This window comes from Bos mutus, chromosome 29 (assembly GCF_027580195.1).
Source record: "Bos mutus isolate GX-2022 chromosome 29, NWIPB_WYAK_1.1, whole genome shotgun sequence".
Classification (NCBI taxonomy): Eukaryota; Metazoa; Chordata; class Mammalia; order Artiodactyla; family Bovidae; genus Bos; species Bos mutus.
In genome coordinates this window covers 23,927,808-23,945,597 of record NC_091645.1, presented here as the reverse complement: position 1 = coordinate 23,945,597, position 17,790 = coordinate 23,927,808, and the positions used below count along the sequence as shown (strand labels likewise).

Here is a 17,790-nt window from a genome sequence, read left to right as displayed (position 1 = left end):
TGTTTTCAAGAGACAGATGAAAAGTGGACTTCCCTGGTGGACCAGTGATTAGGAATCCACCTGCCAGCCAGTGCAGGGGACATGGGTTCAATCCCTGGCCCAGGAAAATCCCACATGCCACAGAACAGCCAAGCCTAAGAGCTGAAACTACTAAGCCTGTGCTCCACAACTGCTGAAACCCATGAGCCTAGAGCTTGTGCCCCACAAGGAGAGAAGCCACCGCTAGGAGAAGCCCTCACACCGCAACTGAAGAGTAGCCCCCATTTGCAGCAACTAGAGAAAGCCCAATAGCAGCAATGAAGACTCAGCACAGCCAAAAAGAAATAAAGCCCCAAAGTTTAGAACACACAAAGAGAGATGAATTAATAGTGATAAGGAGAAGGTCGTGTCTCCTTCACTGAGAAGCCAGCTTAGAAAGATCTGGATGGCAGGTGGTCAGTGTCAAAGGCCAGAAGACAGTCTTCAGAAGCCAAAGACTGACCTCAAAGGGCCTCTGCCACTGCTAAGATGCTTCAGTCGTGTCCGACTCTGTGCGACCCCATAGACGTCTGCCCACCAGGCTCCCCCGTCCCTGGGATTCTCCAGGCAAGAACACTGGAGTGGATTGCCATTTCCTTCTCCAATGCGTGAAAGTGAAAAGTGAAAGTGAAGTCACTCAGCCGTGTCCGACTCTTAGCGACCCCATGGACTGCAGCCTACCAGGCTCCTCCATCCACGGGATTTTCCAGGCAAGAGTACTGGAGTAGGGTGCCATTGCCTTCTAAGAGTCTGCAAATCAGAAGAATAACAAAAGAAAAACAGAGAAATAGTATAGTAATAAAAACTAACACTTATTGAATTCTTTGGGCACCATGGAAAGCACTCTACATACATGATCTATTTGAACCTTTGATAGAAAGGAACCTATGAGAGAGGTTGTTATTAGCCCTACTTTATAGATGAGACTGTGACAGGCAAGGGACTTGCCCAAGGCCCTACACATTAACAAATGGTGGAGCTTGGATTCACAGCCAGTGTGGTGTTCTTCTAGGACACTCTGAGGACAAATATGCCCCCGGCATGTCCTATAGGCATGTCTTTCATGTTCAAAACCAAAAGAGAGAGGACTCAGATAACAGAAGCTTTTTTCCTTTATTAAAAAAACAAAAACAAAAAACGGGTCTCCTGCAACCTAACTAAATAAACCCATGCGAAGAGCAGGAAGAAGGCCAGAGCCTCTGGGAGCTGGCCTTCACCTGAAGAAGAAAGCGCAGAGATTCTTCCTGGGGACCGATGCCCCCGTTTTCTTCTCTTGTTTAGGAAAGGGGCTTGGCTGTCAGACTTTGATTCAGAGCAGGAGTGCATTCAGAAGCATCCTCTGGCGAGGCTGGGAAGCTGCTCACATCCCCGGAAAATTCAGTGGGAGAAAAAGGTTATGGAAGCGAGTAGGAGTTTATTCAACAGTGTCTGAGGCCTTTCAGAACCATGAGTGAGTGTCTATAAAGAAGCAGTCAAGCATAGGCTGGGAATTATCTCTGTTGGGTGCCTACCTGTGACAGGCCCTCAAGAGCTGCTAAGAGGCTCATTCAGTGCCCGGGGTGGGGAGGGGGAGACAAACAATTCGGAGGAGTCTATCACTCTGGTGGTGTTATCTTTAGCACTGAATAAAACCGGAGTTCCCCCTTTCTGCCTCCTCCTCAGCACTATTTTTAGGAGCCAGTGGTACTTTTCAGCTCTCTTTCACTATTTTTCAACAGGTTCACAAGGGCACGAAGTGCAGTATATAAAAAGAGGATAATGACGGGAGTGCAGGAAAAGGCCCAATGAGCAGAGCAGCCAAGCTTGCCGGGACTAGAATAGATGAAAGTCCAGAGAAGAGTCAAGAAGAAATGGCATTGTCTGCACGGAGAGACTCCCTATTTTACATACAGTACTTCTGAGATGCTAAAGTAGGCTTTCTGAAGTTCAAAGTTTAGAGGAAAAAGAGTCAGCTTTGAACCGCTCTGAGTGAGAAGTCGGGATAACGCAAGGCAGTCCAACTGTTCATGGTTGTCTCCTGTGCGCCTTTGCGACCTGGACGCTGATGCGTGAGCTTTGCTTTCCGGGGCTGGTTCCATGGGTATGTGACCTGTGCAGTCACACAGGACCCAAGGTGTGGAAGGGCCCGCACCTCGTTTAATGCTCTGTCTTGAAATCCTTGAGAATTTTTGAACAGGGGTCGCCACATTCTTATTTTGCCTTATGCAGCTGCTCTTGGATTAGAGAAACAGAGAGCTGTCACATTTACACAGTCCCAGACACCAGGCCTTTGCTGTGTCAGAATTATATGGGGAATTAAAATATAACATGTATTATATAAACCCTCAAGTTGTATAATCTATTTTTTTTTTGTTTTTGCTTATGTTTTCATATCATGCATTGTTCCTATTATAGGGAGAGAGTTGCTGCTGGGTTGGTTTTGTTTTGTTTGTTTTTTTAACTGCATGATATTTAAAAATTCCCCAAGGAGGCAATTTTTTCCAAACCTGTGTCTGTGTCTTCTGGTGAATTCTATACTCTGTATTCCACGTGGGACTCCTCATTTGAGATTCCCCTATGTGACTCCCCAGCCGGAGGCTCAGGGGGAGATAAGATCCTTATTGAAATCTAGAGGGAGCTGGATTCATCTCGTGAAGGTTTTTTTCTTGGTCTGCTGGGTATGGGGAAGAACAAAAGAAAAGTCAGCCTTTCTGTGGCATAGAGCAAAGATCGTAATGCCTGTTATTTCTAAGCCCAGTCGCAGCCCCAAAGTTGGTGTTGTCCAGAAGTAAGATGACCTTCACTGAAACAGAGGAGAAATGAAAGTTAGCACTGTAGGGCAGCGCCTGCCTGGATGGGGTTTGGAAGTATCTCACATTAAAATCAGAGCAGGGCCAAGGGCACACCCCCGATGATGCCCCGCTCCAAATAAGCATTGTTTATTACTGGCCTGTTACCTAACTGACTCTGGATCTGAGGGTTGAAGACAGAGGTCATGCCAAACTATGCTATGTAAACTTTCCGCCCTTTAAAAAATGTTCTAACTGCAAAGGGGAATTACTGCTAACAACAATAATAATGACAACAAACAGGAAATACACTGGGATAATGATCACAGATGTGGCTCCAAAGCTTGATGCCTGCACTCCTGTGGTCATGGGCAGTGTCCTAAGCTCACTGATCCTTGGTTGCTTTCTCTCAAAAGGATGGAGGAGACCAGGACCATCCTAATTCTCAAGGCTCTTGGGAGCCTCAGACTTGGCTAAAGTGTGTCTTAAATCACCTGAAAGTGGATGACGTTGTCATAAATGCATGCTTAGTTGTTCAGTCATGTCGGGCTCTTTGTGACCCCACAGACTGTAGCCCGCCAGGCTTCTCTCTCCATGGGATTCTCCAGGCAAGAATACTGAGTGGATTGACAGTCTCTCCTCCAGGGGATCTTCCCAACCCAGGGATTGAACATTGTAAGCGGTACTTTCCCACCTGAGCCACCAGGGTTAAAGGCAATTCTCAGCATTCCAGACTCAATTATTTGGACACAGAGCCCCCTCCCATCTGCTCTCCCCCTCAAGCTTCTCAGTCTTAGCGTGCTCAGAGAACAATCTGGGCCCCACACCTGGAATATCCAGGATGCCGGCGGGAGTCAGAACCACTGTCTCTAGCAAGGGTTCTGGAGACCCCACTCCCAAGCCCAGCCCCTCATGGTGTTTGTGGGGTGCTCACTCACCATGGGCCATCAGAGTGTTACCTCGCAGATGGAGCACCCAGTCTGTGGGAAAGAAGAGACCATGACTTATCGGAACATATGGTTTCTTAATTCAAGTTAAAATGTCTGAACCCTGTTGCATCTGGTGCCATTTTAGTTTGTTAAAAATGCCACACAAGGCTGTGACTAAAGGGGAAGAAATGGAGAAAAATACAGTTATTACACACTCAAGAGCCGGGTTTTGCGGCTCATTACCCAGTGGCCTCCGTGACTAATTAGGTTTTGTCACTGTTACTGGGTCATTATGCCTTAATTTTTTTGCATAGTTATTCAGCCGTCACTTGAGGAAAAATGAAGTAGAGAAATACCCTTCTCTGTCCCTCCTGCTCTGAATCACTCAGGCTAAAAAAAAAAAAAAAAAACCTCTCCCGGCAGAGAGTACCCGAAACTGATGAAATGATCATTTTGCCACAAAGGGACAAAGAAGTGTTAGTGGATTAAAGAGGCGCTTCTTTATCTGATGGCAAAGACCTCATTGAGGAGCGGAGGGCACAATTCAGTGGGGAAGATCATTAACTTTGAAGTCAGTCATCCAAAGATAATGTTTGTCCCTTTGCTTCCTTTGTTGCCCAACTGGCCTTAGCAACCTCTATTTTTTAACTCATCCTTGAAAAACTGGGGGAAAATGCATGATAAAACAGAGGCCTTAGGTCTTCCACAGGCTGCAGGCCTAGGTTAATTTTTGCTGGCAGCAGAGGAAATTGAAGACACCATGGTATTAGCACAGTGGGGCTTGTGTTGGGTCTGGGAGAGTAAAAGGACCCATGGTGAGAGGGGAGACATTGGTGTCAATCACAGGGTGCGACGCCACAATGGCTCGTAATTGGCATGGGTCCACCTTCTACGGCTGTCCCGCTGAGCCCGCAGCCCCCGGCCCACGCTTGAGCCCCATCGCTAACAAGTAAACAATTTATCAGGGTTAGGTCTCCTGCGGGTTGCTCATCACACGCTCCATTCAGCCCCGGTACCCCCCCAACCCCCGTGCCAGCCCCGCCACACACACAAAAATTTACGTACACCGTGCAATTTGGGGCAGACGCACCATGTAACAACAAATTTACAACAGGCCTACCATGAAAATGGCTGTGTCAATATAGCTGTGAACTGGGGTAGCAGAGCAGCTGTGTCGGGCTAGGACTGGTGGCCCCCAGAGGATGTCAGGGGAGGGGGTCACAGGCATCGGATCCTATCAGAGCTCGTTATGACCCCTGCATTTTTGACATGATAATTCACACAGATGCTCACTAGAATCAGTCAATGTCTTCTAAAGAACCTAGCCATTTTCATGTCACTCTCTGGATTTGTTTGTTCGCTTTTTGAGTGGGTTGGGGCTCTTTAGGATCCAGAGTGCAGGCCTTGGGGGCTATGATGAGAATTTTGACAGAGTCGGCTGTTGAATAGAAAAGAGAACACTAGTCTGTTCAGAACCCCCAGCCCCGTCTCTTTCACCAACCGTGTGACCTTGCTTTAAGTTACCAGTTTCATACCTGATTGGTGTGTTTTGCAGATTGCATGAACTTCTGGGCAATTGTGTATCTAGTATCACAAATAACTGTATTAATAGATAAGAAACTTTTTCTGAGCATCTCCTACATACCAGGCTTTATCTCATTTCTAGGAGAGAAATGTCATCAATCTTTTATAGAGCAGGTAAGTGAAGCTTCAAAAAGGAAAGAATAGTGAGTACCAGAAATGGAAGTTAGAACCAGCTCTGTCTGCCTAAAGTTGATTCTGTCTCCTTGCAGTTTTGCTAGGAACCAGTAGTCTTAGGGAATTTGAGATACACTACCTCATTTTCAGATTGATAAAACAGAATTCTGTCTCCTGGAAAACTGTTCTTTGGAGGACTGGAATGAGAAGGGAAATTCCTTTGAGATGCGCAGAGCTTGTCAATACGAGGATTTTTGTTTGTTTATCAATTTCTAACAGTCTGTCATTGACTTTTACTGGTTTTTAAATCCAATCCAAGATATTATCAATTATTAAACACACACAGTTTCATGTGCCACCAAGAAAGAAAAATTCCTGCCATTTATAATTTTGCGCTGTTAATCATAGGACTTCTGCCTATTTGGGAGATATTAAAATGTAGGAAAGTGCATACTTCAGAGTCAAATATATGTATTCACACACATATATATGTATACAATGAATTGAAAGTCGCTCAGTTGTGTCCAACTCTTTGGGACCTCATGGACTATATAGTCTGTGGGATTCTCTAGGCCAGAATACTGGAGTGGGTAGCCTTTCCCTTCTCCAGGGGATCTTCCCAACCCAGGGATCGAACCCAGGTCTCCCGCATTGCAAGCAGATTCTTTACCAACTGAGCCCCCAGGGAAGCCCATATATGTATATACACACACACATATACTTGGATTTCAGCATTATAGGGCTGGTAATTCCTTCCAAGTTCTTGGAATAAGCAGTGACTTGATTTGCTTTCTCACCTCTTTCTCAGATGCTAAGAGTCAAGGCCAATCAGGACTTATGCGATAGCCACTGCATAAATAATAAAAGAGGAAATAAAATAAAATCGCCCGTGTCTTAAGGTTCTGCTCCTGAAGGGAGGTAGAAATTGCACTTTGGAGAGGAATACTTTCTGTCCTGTCCATGTTTTATGTTTTCACCTAGAGATGCAGCAGGTTGAGGCCAGAGGTCCCTTCTTGGTGTTTACAGTGGAAGTCTGGCTGATCTGGTTCCTTGGGATCTTTGTGTGGAGTGACCTGAGCCAATGTGCAAGAAGGGAAAGGGACTGTCTTCCCAGCCAGGAGTCTCAGCACCATTGTTCTCTGTAGCAGCTGAGACAAAAGGGCAATTTTATGCTAATCAGTGTACATGAAATGAGCATTTTTTTTTTAAACCAAATTTATTTGTTTCACTTGGAAACCCAATAAAGGAGCTGAGGGTCACAACCATTTCCCTCAGTGAGGCGCACAGCCCTAGGGCAGCCTTGGTCAGGAATGTGTGCAAGGCAGTGGAGAATTTGACAGAACCTACCTGGCCTGGCCATCTCTGTAGTTCTTCAACCTGACACCCTGTGCATCTGGGGGTAGTGTTGCAGCGGGCTGTCTTTGTGGAAATGAAAATATACATGTACCCATTGGTGGAGAGAATTGTCTACATTAGAGGGAGAGGGGAATTGTCTGCAGTATCAAAAGGAAAGGAAGTAGAAAAGAACCTGCATGAACTAGACCTACACAAGAGAGCTATGTGGGTGAGGCTTCCAAAATAAGGCAAGTCCTTTGAAAAAGCAAAAGAGACTTATGACACATCATCTACTGAGCACTCTCCATTCTTCACGATGTGTCTCCAACTTCCTTACATCTCCTACAAGTTTCCTGGGCTCCCATGCTCCTGCCAGCCTCTGAGCAGATGCTGAACCAGTTTCGACCTTGCCCCATTGCATCTATTGCAGTGATTGACTTTTCATTTGTCTGTCTTATCTACTGCATCTCCAGCTGTCAAAATCTTATGCATTTGCTTCAGGTTCTGAATCAACTGACCCTTCCTCTTCCATGCAGCCATCCCTGATTTCTTACATCAGGAAGGAGGTGGTCTTTCCTTCTGGTCAACCCCAGTGACACTATCCTTGAGTTCCCAGGGTTTCTTGTGTGATAGTCGTTTTGTGTCATTTTGTAAATATAGCTTAGGACTGCCCAAGACTTATAGCAGGTTGCTATAGCCTTCAAGGGACTGTGTCTGGGAGACACTATCTCCACCAGGTAAGGACACTAAGATGGACACAGAATAGACAATTAGAAATATAGTTTCTAGAGAAATTTTTGTAACTTTCTTAGGATAAAAGAGAATATCTTTAATATTAAAAAAGCAAAACAAAAGGAGATAGGTAAGGTGGTCTGGTATTCCCATCTCTTTAAGAATTTTCCACAGTTTGTTGTGATCCACACAGTCAAAGGCTTTAGTGTAGTCAATGAAGCAGAAGTAGATGTTTTTCTAGAATTCTCTTGCTTTTTCTATGATCCAACAGATGGTGGCAATTTGATCTCTGGTTCCTCTGCCTTTTCTAAATCTAACTTGAACATCTGGAAGTTCTCAGTTCACGTACTGTTAAAGCCTAGCTTGCAGAATTTTCAGCATTACTTTGCTATGTGTGAAATGAGTGCAATTATGCAGCAGTTTGAACATTCCTTGGCATTGCCTTTCTTTGGATTTGGAGTGAAAGCTGACCTTTTCCAGTCCTGTGGCCACTGCTGAGTTTGGCATATTGAGTGCAGCACTTTAACAGCATCATCTTTTAGGATTTGAAATAGCTCAGCTGGAATTCCATCAGCTTCACTAACTTTGTTCACAGTGATGCTTCCTAAGGTCTACTTGACTTCACACTCCAGGATGTCTGGCTCTAGGTGAGTGATCACACCATCATGATTATCTGGCTCATTAAGATCTCTTTTGTATAGTTCTTCTGTATATTCTTGCCACCTCTTCTTAACATCTAATGCTTCTGTTAGGTCCATATCATTTCTGTCCTTTATTGTGCCCATCTTTGCATGAAATGTTCTCTTGGTATCGCTAATTTTCTTGAAGAGATCTCTAGTTAGTCTTTCCCATTCTATTATTTTCCTCTATTTGTTTGCACTGATCGCTTAGGAAGGCTTTCTTATCTCTCCTTGTTATTCTTTGGAACTCTGCATTCAGTTGGGCATATCTTTCCTTTTCTCCTTTGCCTCACTTCTCTTCTTTTATCAACTATAAGTCCTCCTCAGACAACCATTTTTCCTTTTTTGCATTTCTTTTTTCTTGGGTATGGTTTTGATCACCGCCTCCTGTACAATGTTACGAAACTCCATCCATAGTTCTTCAGGCACTCCGTCTATCAGATCCAATCCCTTGAATATATTTGTGACTTCTGCTATATCATCGTAAGGGATTTGATTTAGGTCATACCTGAATGGCCTAGTGATTTCCCCTACTTTTTTCAATTTAAGTCTGAATTTTGCAATAAGGAGTTCACAATCTGAGCCACAGTCAGCTCCCGGTCTTGTTTATGCTGACTGTATAGAGCTTCTCCATCTTCAGCCACAAATAATATAATCAATCTGATTTCAGTATTGACCATCTGATGATGTCCATGTGTAGAGTTGTCCGTTGTGTTGTTGGAAGAGGGTGTTTTCTATGACCAGTGTGTTCTCTTGGCAAAACTCTGTTAGCCTTTACTCTGCTTCATTTGTACTCCAAGGCCAAACTTGCCTGTTACTCCAGGTATCTCTTGATTTCCTACTTTTGCATTCTAGTCCCTTATGATGAAAAGGACATCTTTTTTTGGTGTGAGTTCTAGAAGGTCATATAGATCTTCACAGAACCGTTCCACTTCAGCTTCTTCAGCATTAGTGGTTGGGGCATAGACTTTGATCACTGTGATACTGAATGGTTTGCCTTGGAAACGAACAGAGATCATTCTTTCAGTTTTGTGGTTGCACATAAGTACTGCATTTTGGACTCTTTTGTTGACTATGAAGGTTACTTCATTTATTCTAAGGGATTCTTGCCCCTAGTGGTAGATATACTTATCATCTGAATTAAATTTGCCCATTCCTGTCCATTTTAGTTCACTGACTCCTAAGATGTTGATGTTCTCATGCCATCTCATACTTGATGATGTCCAATTTACCTTGAATCATGGACCTAACATTCCAGGTTCCTATGCAGTATTGTTCTCTACAGCATCAGACTTTACTGTCACCACCAGACACATCTGCAACTGAGCATCATTTCTGCTTTGGCCCAGCCACTTTATTCTTTCTGGAGCTATTAATGATTGCCCTCTGCTCTTCCCCATAGCATATTGGACACCCCTTTATGGATCATAGCCTTGTCATGGCAAAGGGACTTGTGAAGCTCAATGAAGCGATGAACCATGCCATGCAGGGCCACCCAAGACTGATAGGTCATTGTGAAGAATCCTAACAAAAAGTAGTCCACTGGAGGAGGGAATGGCAAACCACTCCAGTGTTCTTGCCATGAGAACCTCATGAACAGTATGAAAAGACAAAATGATATGACACTGTTAGATAAGCCCCCCACTCCCAGGTCAGAAGAGAATATTATAATGAACTCCAATAGTATAATAAAGAGTATGATGGATGAATATTATAATGAGTTAAGATGTTCCCCTACCTTCTTTATTTCTTGTAAACTGAAAGTTGTATTTTGGAGTGTGAGCCTGGGCCAGCAGAGCCAACACCTCGGAGCCCACCCAGACCTATCCAATCAGCAACTTCAGTTGAGGATCCCAGAAATCTGTGTTTTCAAAAGCCCACTTGGGGATTTGAATGCCTACTAGAGCCCCTGAACTAGAGGTTTACTCAGATGCAAGCTTGATTTATCTTGCATGATGACTGTATAGGAGGTGCTGTGTATGCCTCTCATGAGGGACACAGTGTCTGCTTGTCTCTAATGTTCGCAACCATTAAGGATTATTGTCCACTTCAGGGTTTCTCATCCTTAGCACTGTTGGCATTTTGAGCCAAATAACCCTTTACTGTGGGGCACTGTCTTGGGCATTTTCAGATGTTTAGCAGCATCCTGATGTCTCTTCACTAGACACTATACGCATCTCTTCCAGTTATGACAACCAAAACTGTCTTCAGACATTGCCAAATGTCTACTGAAGGTCAAAATTGCTCCATTTGAAAACCACCAATCTAGACTCATTATTTCCTTAGAAGTTGGAAAATGTTGATATTCTAAATACATCATTCAGTCTTTGGTTATTAGCTGGTGTCCTATCATAAAGCCAAACGTCCCCTCAGGAGCTGATCACCTACAGTGAGGTGTAGTTAGTCCTGTAAGAAAGGCAGGCTCAGTGCTTGATTCTTTCCCTTTCTGTATTAGGTTTTTTTTTTTTTTTTTGACATGTACACACTGCTGTATTTATTTACTTACCTTTGGCTGTGCTGCATCTTCATTGCCGCGTCCAGACTTTCTCTAGTTGCGGAGAGTGGGAACTGCTCCCTCCTGGTGCGTGTGCTTCTCAGCGCGGCGGGTTCTCTTGCTGCAGAGTCCAGGCTCTAGGGGCATGGGCTTCGGTAGTTGTGGCACACAGGCTTAGTTGCTCCACAGCATGTGGAGTCTTTCTGGAACAGGGATCAAACCTGTGCCCCCTGCATTGGCAGGTGAATTCTTATCCAGTGAGCCACCAGAGAAGTCCATATATATTAGTTTTTAAATGATGAATTGGTTCCTCAGGTCTTCCAAAAATCGCAAATGAAGTTTTGTTTTGGAATCTTTTGATTATCACTTTTAATTATGAGCTTAATCTTATTTAATGTGTTCAACACATTGATGTTGTTACTCTCATTGATATTCAGATTTTCCCAGCTTTGGCCAGTAGAAGACACTTCTGCTGCTGCTGCTAAGTCGCTTCAGTCGTGTCCGACTCTGTGCAACCCCATAGACGGCAGCCCAACAGGCTCCTCCGTTCCTGGGATTCTCCAGGCAAGAACACTGGAGTGGGTTGCCATTTCCTCCAATGCATGAAAGTGAAAAGTTCAAGTTGGCCTAATTTAAGTGGCTGCAGGAAATGTAAGAATGTATTTGAAAGTCAACGCAAGTGGTGTTGGCAAGTCTTAAGCAGTAGTAATATCAGGAAGACTGGCTCCAGGTAACACACTGTGACAGAGTCTTTCATTCACTTAACTCACTCCTTCAGCCCATACATGGGCTTCCCTGTGGCTCAGCTGGTAAAGAATCTGCCTGCAATGCGGGAGACCTGGGTTTGATTGCTGGGTTGGGAAGATCCCCTGGAGGAGGGCATGGCAACCCACTCTAGTATTCTTGCCTGGAGAATCCTCATGGGGGCCTCCCTGATACCTCAGTTGGTAAAGAGTCTACCTGTAATGCAGGAAAGCCTGGTTCAATTCCTGGATCAGGAAGATCTGCTGGAGAAGGGAGAAGGGATAGGCTACCCACTCCAGTATTCTTGGGCTTCCCTTGTGACTCAGCTGGTAAAGAATCCACCTGCAATGCGGGAGACCTGGATTTGACCCCTGGGTTGGAAAGATCCCCTGGAGAAGGGAAAGGCTACCCACTCCAATATTCTGGCCTGGAGAATTCCTTGAACTTATAGTCCATGGGGTGGCAAAAAGTCTGACACAACCGAGTGACTTTCACTTTCAGCTGATACATATTGAAGCCCATCTCCTTGCCAAGCCCCAAGAATATAATGCTGAAGAAGAGAAGATTTTCTTCTCTCAAGGGTAGAGTGAACATATAATTTCTTATGCAAACCAGGACACTTCTAAGAGGGAATCGGAGTGCTATTAATAATTACACAATAATGACACTGCGTCAATAGGCATTAACCATGACTGTCTTGGGCAAACTTATGGAAATTGTACTTTCCTGGCTAGAATCTGTATGTCAAGAGCAGGACCCAAACTCTGGGTTTGGAATGACTGTTGAGGAGGATCCTTACCCAGGCAGCCAAGTTGTGATCATATTACAAAGTCCCCAGGAAGAAGAAAAAGCCAAGTTGTCAAAACTTTGGCCACCCAAAGTCAACCCCAGACATGTGGGAGAGTTGATGCTTAAACTCCAAACTTCAGACTAAGGTTCCTTGAATATTTTTGATTCGGAATTTGAAGATCAGAACTTAATCTATAGACTGGGGCTACGGTATGGCTGAAGGTGGATACTAAATGATCACAGGGGTGAGTCCAGGAATGCTTGATGGATTGTGTAGCTGTCTTCTAGCTCTCCTTGAAGACAAACTTCTCAGGGTCTTTGGATCCCCTTGCTCCTGCAGTGCCTCAGTGGATTCTTTTTATTTTAGATGCTCTTTTCCCCAATGGCATGTGCCTTTTATTTTATTTTTGGCTGCACCACACAACATGTGGGATCTTAATTCCCCAGCCAGGGATCAAACCTGTGTCCCCTGCATTGGAAGCTCAGAGTCCCAACCACTGGACTGCTAGGGAAGTCCCCCAGTGGATTCTTATACCTTGTTCATACAAAGATGGAGAGAGACCCTAAACTATTTTTGCCCATCCCTTTATGTTGAATGCAAACCCATTTTCTAACATTTATTCTATTTAACAGGATACTAGTTTCACTAATAATATCCCTTTTTGACAGCCCTGTATTCCAATTAGCAGCATGTGAGTTGTCAATCAGGAATGACCTGGCCTCCTCTGGGATGTATGTTTTCTGAAATAGCACTAGCCACCTGCTCCTGGGAAGTACACATTCTAGATGTGAGCTAGCCACCCCTGGAGTTATACGCTTTAAGCTATCTGGCCCATCTTCTCTATCACAAGATTATATTGAGGTTTTTTAAAGCACTGCAGACATTATAACTATCATACTGCTGACCACTGCAGTGAGCTAGAAACAGAGAGGCAAGACTGTTTTGCTAGTAATGTTACATGCTCACCTCTCGTTTCACCCATCAGAAGCTGATTTTCTTCATCTAAAATGAGAATAACTACACTAGCCAAAGGTGGCACAATACAACATTGTGGTGAGTTCAAGTAAAATATTAACTACCATCCTCTCGTTATTTCTCTGTTCACTGACCAGACCCATGTTCTTGAAATCACTTATTTAATTTGATTATTGAAACACTATAATCCCTTAAAGTGAGAGAATAGGTTTAGTCTCCAATTCAGACTCTGTATGATACCTGAATGTGGTGAAAAAAGAAATTAAGCAGAATATTTGTTTTACCAAGACAGGACTTAATACCCATGTATTTCAAAACATCCTGAAGTGTGCCTGACTTCTTCTTTGTTTTTTTTTTATTTCATGTGAATGTGGACTAGGCCTAGTCTGAGTTTAGGTTTGGAAATTAAGCCCTACTAATGAACATTTGCCTAATCCCCCCTGCAGATCCAGGGTTGCAGTTCTCAAAAAAAAAAAAGTGAAAAACAGCTCATTATTAGGGCTTTGATATGGGATTCCAGACATCTAGAATTTTCCCCCATATCAGAGTTTTTGACAATATAGAGACAAAGCACTGCGGGGATTAATTTCCTATTTCAATGCCACATTTTATCCTTTGTTGTGTGAGAGGAAAGATTTTTGACTCTTTTTTTGTTGTTGTTCCCCCAAAATGGAAACCTTTCCCTCTTTGCAGGAACATACACAACCAAGATTGCCTCTTCTTGTGTTAAATGTTTCAGTTTTATTTTGGATGGTTTCCCTTTTATAATTTTGAAAAGATGGAGCAAGATTCAGTTGAAATCAGTATTTCTTTTTGTATATAGTATGCTTCCTGTTCAGTGGCTCTATTTCCTCATCTGTCAAAAGAGACAAAATGATTCTCCACCTGATTGACAGTTGGAAGTTGTGATAATAAATTAAATATTTGAAGTCAGCCAGCTTTGGAAAAGGAAGCCTGAAGTATAAATTAAACCATTATCTATAGAGTATATGTGAAGTGTTCACTTATGATTTGTGCATTTGTACCTATTCAGTTAATTCAACAAACATGGGTTGAATGCCTTCTATCTGCCAGATACAAAAGTGGTTTGCCCTTAATGAACATCCAATATGCTGCTGTTCTCTTGCTTCCCCATTTTTTCAAGTCTGTTTTTTAATCCTCTCTAAATCTCATCAGTTTCCCTCAAAAGTGATGCAAACCCAAACCGTGATGGCTGGACCCATGTGGCTGCCCGGAGGGGAGGGGAGCTGGGGGAGAACGGATGCAGGTGTATGCATGGCTGAGTCACTCTGCTACGCACCTGAAACCATCACAACATTGTTAATTGGCTATATTCCAATATAAAATAAAAAGTTTAAAGCATGTAAAAAATGTAAAAACACAGACTGAAGTAGCAAAGCTTGGCTAATGTTGTAGATGTCATTACTTACTGTGAGGGGGAAAAAGGTAGCAAACATCAGTGATTCTAGATTTATTCCCCTATGAGAAAAGTTCTTTCTCAATAACTCAAAAAGTAAAACATTTAAGTTATTCCAATGCTTCAAAATTTTATGAAACAGGAATGGTATAAATTCATACACATCTTTTTCAACTGAATGTCTGCTAGCGCTCCAGTGATGGCAATGGCTTAATTTTCCTCTTTTTTTCACAAAGGCAGTGAGTAGCAGATGTTAATAAATGTACAGTTCATGCCAAAATATCTGGGTGTCCTGCCTACATAATAGTAACAATGTGTATTTGGAAGGCATTATACATGATTTCATATTAGCAGTATATCTGATTTATTAATCCCATTTTTCATTTTTAATTCAGGCAGACAAAACAACACAATGCAACAACAAGAAAACGTTAAGGAAGGGAGATTTTGTGATTCAAAAAATTGTAAATGTGCCCTGAAGCAATTCTGCTCTAAGAATGCTGCTGCAAATATGACATTCATGATATCTTCATTCATCATCTGGCTATGAGAATTGCTAAGTTACCTCTGGGCCTCTGTTCCCTATGTAATTGGGAATTACAATCTCTCTAAAATCTTTCTATTGTAAAAATTATATAGTTCTGTTTCTGTTCAGTCATTGAGTGCAAATGAAGAACAACTCTTGTGGAATTGTTGTTTCTAAAAGAAACATCTGAAGTGACTATTAATACTTACCAGAGTCTAATGTGTAGTTAGTTAATTTCTTCTTCTGGTGTCAATGATTGTGTGTATGAGAGAGCATGAGATTGGTGTCAATAATTCCTTATCACCTAATATCTGCAAGACCTAGAAAAAGGAATTCTCTAAGGTTCTCAGTCTCCCCATCTAAAAGTAGTATTAATAAATGGAACATAGAGAATTTGTGTAAGAATCAACTTGAGAAGATGTATGCTATTGTAATGTGTAAGGAGAAATCCAAGTATTAATTGCACTTTTCACCTTATTTCTAATGAATAACCATTCATTAAGCTCTCTGGTGCTAGTTGCCACATAATATCACCTCAGGTACATGGGGCAAATTGAAGTTATTATCACAGAATTAAAACTTGTGTTCTTTTTTCCTGCTCCTTCTTAACCTTGTCTCTGCCAAAGCCTCAATCGTCTGGTTTCCATAAGCTTCCCTGAAGCTGTTTCCTTGACTGAGAATTGTAGGACCTCTTGCAATCACATGCAAGGAACATCTGCTCAGAAAAGCCAGTCAATATTGTGGAAAAGTTCAAAGAATGCAGCCCATTGGTAGTGTCAGCTTTACAACCAGGAGGTAATGGCATTAAAGGGAATGGTCGTAATACTCAACAATAGTGACCTCATTAACCAGTGATTTATCATGATGAAAAGACCTGTTTAACCTTTGGTCTCCACAGGCTTTTCCTTTTAACAAAAAAGTCTATTATTTCAAGTTGTCAGGAGATAATTTGTGAGTTGTTAAAAGACAGATTCAATTACTCTTAAGACAATTATATGAAAACTGTACTCACGGCAAGGTGCCTGCACAAAAATTTTTGTTTTCCTCAGTCATTTTTCTGGGAACAGACAAAACACACAGGAGTTGGATGGCTTTTGCCACAAGAATCCACTGTGATTGTACCTTCTAATGGCCCCTACTGTGGATGTCTGGTTACAAATTGGAACTTCTTTGAAACCAGTGTAAGGGAGACTTAAGGGAAATGGGCTCGTTAAGACCACATGTCAAGGTCCTCTGTCAATTCTGTGCATCATTTACAGAGGGACTGTTGCATGGTCCACCCAGTTCAACCCCGTGGGAGGATACAGCGGTGAGTGAGGCTGGGCTCTGCCTTCTAAAAGCTCAGAGACTTGCGTGAAGATGCCCTCTCAGTTTTTATTTTTTAGAGTCCTTCTAATGCTTCATGAAATTATTGTGTTCCTGTAGGTCTCCTGCTCGTTGGTTCTGGCAATGGCTTTCGCCCTAAGGAAACTGATCGGAATAACATCAATGAGCTCTGAAAAGAAATAGGAAAAGGTGCATATTTGAGGTTTTGCAGGTTGCTTAGAATTATCAACTCTGTGAATTTTGTCCCTGTGGTCCAAACTGAGCAAAGAGAAAAACTGTTAACATCTGTGCCACTCCAGATCTGGGCCTCTTTAGAGCAGAAGCTGTCAGTTGTGACAAATTGAGCCCAATTGTAGGGGGCTTTTGTGAGGTAGACAAATGTCCATCAGGATCTCAAATGACCACCAAACTCAGTTCACTTCTGCCTTCTCTCTAATTTACAGCCCAGGACCCTGAGGGGAGGGACCCCGCTATCTGGTCGCCTGACCACAGTAAATAATAGCAACTGGAGAACTTTTAACTGAAGATGTTTTAGTAAAAGACCAACTTGCAGAATGGGATGGCAGACAGACATTTCCAGTGTCCACTCACATTGTTTTATTACCGAGGTGTAAAGAGATACTGGAAACACGATCACCCTTGATGAGATTATATTCAGAAGTAAACCTGAACTCCAGATTTTGGTTATAGGTTAAAATTTTTGATGCTGTCTTTAAGAAAACATGTTGCTTATTATCCATGTTGTTCAAATATCTTGTATATTGTTTTGTTTGTTTGCTCTTAAGGAATAATTTCAAATTTTTATAGTAGTATTTTCTTGGGGAGTGCTATTACTGACTGCCTGGACTTAGTTGCTTGCAAATTTTTAAATTTTTTGTTTACAAAATTATCTTCTTCAGAAACCTACTCAGTTATTTCTGATTTTTTAGAGAAAGAATAAGTAATATCTAATTTTACCTTAATTAGTATTTCTACCTGATTGTAGAAATACTAATTAAATTAAATTGTAGAAATACTAATTAAAATCCATCTATTGAAGATGGATTTCACTAAAAGAAATAAATCTAGGCACTTGAAACACCTCAAAATCTGATTATTATACAACTAGTAGTGAATGGAGAGGAAGGAATTAATAGAATCCATTCTTAAACTGCCATTATTAATTTGATGTTTACTTTTGAGTGCTGTATACCTGCTAACTTCCGCAGAAGTTTTGAGGCAGATTAAAGTTGTAAGACAGGTTAAAAGAGAAGTGAAAAAATCACATAGAGGAACAGTTGAGTAACTGAGATCTAGAGACATAGTTATTTAGCTTAAGCCAAAATAAAATAGGATAAATTACAGAATGTCTATTTTAT

At 42.3% G+C, this 17,790-nt stretch overlaps 1 pseudogene; it reads left to right on the top strand.

Moving 5' to 3' along the window:
* Positions 1 to 16,605, top strand: part of LOC102285895 (ubiquitin-conjugating enzyme E2 variant 1 pseudogene) — a 41,346-nt pseudogene extending 24,741 nt beyond the window's left edge.
* The last annotated feature ends 1,185 nt before the right edge of the window (positions 16,606 to 17,790 follow it).